The sequence below is a fragment of the Cibotium barometz genome, chromosome 58 (genome assembly GCF_041138505.1).
Source record: "Cibotium barometz isolate CiBa-2024 chromosome 58, ASM4113850v1, whole genome shotgun sequence".
NCBI lineage: Eukaryota > Viridiplantae > Streptophyta > Polypodiopsida > Cyatheales > Cibotiaceae > Cibotium > Cibotium barometz.
In genome coordinates, this window is record NC_141103.1 from 33,500,599 (window position 1) to 33,504,617 (window position 4,019).

Below are 4,019 nucleotides of genomic sequence, written 5' to 3' on the forward strand. Positions count from 1 at the left end.
ATTTGACTTATATTAACCCAAATTAGATTTTTAGAACTCTAATCTACACAATTTTCTAAATTCAAGAGAGTAAACAATAAGAAGAGTTTAATTAATTCCTTAGTTAATCTTTCTAGGATTAAGTAAGGTTGGAATGTAAAGAAGAGAAGGGGGTGGCCTTTTCATCAAAGGCATAGCATTTGATGAAAGGGGGTGGCCTTTTCATCAAAGGCATAGCATTTGAATTTAATTCAATCAACTGTAAAACTTAAAAATCAAGAAAACCATCATTAAAAATTGTAAATAAGTAAGAAAATTGGCTTACATGGAGCTTGTAAGCTCTCCTTTCGCTTGAGGGATTGAGGGTTCTACTCTTGTTTGAAGTAAGAGTGGCCACCAATTCACTTTGGAGAGGATTAGGCCAAAAACAATTGAATTATTAAGAAATTCAATGTAGATGGCTCAGCACAGGAGTAGAGTAACAGTGCATAAACACCACTAAGCTTTGACAAAGGGGGAGGCTTCTATTTATAGGAAAAAGTGAGCCTCTAAGCAAGCAAACTGATTCTAGAATTTTCCAGATCAGTTTGGTCAATTTTTGACCACTTTTTGGGTCAGCTCAGCTTACTTTTTGGATCTAGTTTTTAAATAGAGGAGAGATGAAATATCTAATTTTATGATTAAAAATTGGGGGTAATGATGAGAAAAAGGAGCCTCGCTCATGAGGGGAGATCCCCACTCTGAGGTGTCAAAATTCAGTTTTTTTACTCTTTTCTTTGGTCCTTAGTCCACTCTTAATCTTATGTGAGCATTTACTCATTTTTGGGGGGGTTTTCCTTTTATTCTTCAATTTATCTCCTCCCTGCATTCGGATTAATCTTATTGGTCCATAGGAACCTTAATCCAAAATTTTCAGAAAATCTTGACCCTTAGGCTAAGGTCTTTTGTGCACATTATAATTTATTTCTAATGCACCTTAGGAATTTCTTTTTGAACTTATGTTTCAGGGGAATTTATTTTAATAAGAAGGGATATTCTTCCATCCAAAGATATCTAAAACCTGGAATACCTCTCTCTAGGTCAAAACAGGTAGAAACAAGATCTTTTATTATTCTGAAAAGGGAATTGATTACAGGGGAAGAAACTAGACATCTTGAGGGGATGGGGAGGAATCTTACATCCTCTCCCACTTGAAAAACGTGAGATGTCCTCATCTCGCAAACTGGGGGTAATCCTGCATGAGTTCGGCTTCTTTCTCCCAGGTGGCATCTTCAAAAGGATAGAACTTCCATTTGACTAATATTTCTATCAGAATTCCATTCCTGAGAACCTTCTCTCGAACATCAAGGATTTCCTCAGGTTGGAGTTCCATCTGCCCTTGGGTTGAAGAAGTTAAGAGTTCATCACATTAAGCACATGATTCGGGCTCGCTACATACTTCTTAAGTAGGCTGACATGAAATACATTATGTACTTTGAGATGAGGAGGCAGAAAAAGTTCATAGGCTAAGTAACCTAATTTATTTGTAATCAGATATGGTCCATAGTATCTGGGGGGGATAACTTCTTGTACTTCCCAAGAGATAGAGAACTTCTTTTGGGACGTACTCGAATGAAGACCATATGTGCTTCTTCGAATTTTCTGTCTGACCTCTTCTTATCTGCATACTGCTTCTGTCTATCCTAGGAAGCATTTATATCCTTGCGGATTGACTGCATCTACTGCTCCATGTCGTCAAGCATCTGTCTGGACATCTTGACCCCTAATCAATGGGTCGGACCAAGTTAATGGTGTTAGGCAATCTTGTCAATACAGAGCTTTGAAAGGGCTCATCCTGATACTTCGGTGATAAGAAGCATTGTAGGCGAATTTGACTAGGTGTAGATAGCTTAGCCACTTCTTGGGTTCCCTGCCACACACAGCATGACCAAAGTATATCTTCGATTACTTGGTTCACCCTTTCTATTTGACCATCGGTCTCGGGGTGGTAACTTGTGCTGAGATCCAAGAAAGTTCCTACTGCTTCGAAGAATGTAGTCCAGAATCTTGACGTGAACTTGGGATCTCGATCACTTACTATTCTCCTGGGGTAGGCCATGCAATCTGAAGATTTCCTTGAGGAACACTCTGGCCACATCTACTGCAGTATAGGTTTCTTTTACTGGAATCAAATGGGCAACTTTGGTTAGTCTATCAACTACCACAAAGATGGAGTTATAACCTGATTGCACTGAAGGTAGTCCAGTAATAAAATCCATACTGATACATTCCCACTTCATCTGGGGGATGTCTAATGGATGTAACTTCCCAGGAATTTTTAATCTCTCTACTTTGACTTTCTAACATATTTGGCATTGAAGTACATGATTAAGTACATCCTTTTTTAGTTTAGGCCAAAAGAAGCTTTTCTGTACAGACATGTAGGGCTTGATGAAACCTGGATGTCCTGTTATAAGGCTATCATGGGCTTCATTCAAAATTTAACTCTTAGTTTCCTCATCATTGGGAAGAGAAGGCAGTGGCCTTTTCATCAAAGGCATAGCATTTGAATTTAATTCAATCAACTGTAAACATAAAAATCAAGAAAACCATAGATTTAAAATTTATAAATAAGTAAGAAAATTAGCTTACGTGGAGCTTGTAAGCTCTCCTTTGGCTTGAGGGATTGAGGGTTCTACTCTTGTTTGAAGCAAGAGTGGCCCCAATTCACTTTGGAGAGGATTAGGCCAAAAACAATTGAATTATTAAGAAATTCAATGTAGATGGCTCAGGACGACAGGAGTAGAGTAACAGTTCATAAACACCATTAAGCTTTGACAAAGGGATAGGCTTCTATTTATAGGAAAAAGTGAGCCTCTAACCAAGCAAACTGATTCTAGAATTTTCCAGATCAATTTGGTCAAATTTTGACCATTTTTGGGTCAGTTCAGCTTACTTTTTGGATCTAGTTTTGAAATAGCAGAGAGGAGAGATGAAATATCTCATTTTATTGATTAAAAATTAGGGGTAATGATGAGAAAAAGGAGCCTCCTTCATGAGGGGAGATCCCCGAGGTGTCAAAATTCATTTTTTTTACTATTTTCTTTGGTCCTTAGTCCACTCTTCATCTTATGTGAGCATTTACTCTTTTTTTTGGGGGGGGGTTTTATTTTATTCTTCAATTTATCTCCTCCCTACATTTGGATTAATCTTATTGGTCCATAGGAACCTTAATCCAAATTTTCAGAAAATCTTGACTCTTAGGTCTTTTGTGCACATTATAATTTATTTCTAATGCACCTTAGGAATTTCTTTTTGAACTTCTATTTTGGGGAAATTTATTTTTATAAGAAGGGATATTTTTCCATCTAGAGATATCTAAAAACTAAATTACCTCTCTCTAGAACATTTTCTTTCTCTAGGCCAAAATAGGTAGAAACAAGATCTTTTATTATTCTAAAAAGGGAATTGATTATTGGGGAAGAAACTAGACATCTTGAGGGGCTGGGGAGGAATCTTACATCCTCTCCCACTTGAGAAACACGAGATGTCCTCATCTCGTAAACTGGGGGTAATCCTGCATCAGCTCTTCTTCTTTCTCCCAGGTGGCGTCTTCAAAAGGATAGAACTTCCATTTGACTAATAATTCTCTCAGAATTATGTGACTAATAATTCTCTCAGAATTATGTTCCTGAGAACCTTCTCTCAAACATCAAGGATTTCCTCAGGTTGGAGTTCCATCTGCCCTTGGGTTGAAGAAGTTATAAGTTCATCATTAAGCACATGATTCGGACTCGGTACATACTTCTTAAGAAGGCTGACATGAAATACATTATGTACTTTGAGATGAGGAGGCAGAAGAAGTTCATAAGCTAAGTCACCTACTTTCTTTATAATCAGATATGGTCCACAATATCTGGGGGATAACTTCTTGTACTTCCCAAGAGATAGAGAACTTCTTTTGGGGCGTACTAGAATGAAGACCATATGTGCTTCTTTGAATTTTCTGTCTGACTTCTTCTTATCTGCATACTACTTCTGTCTATCCTGGGCAGCTTTTA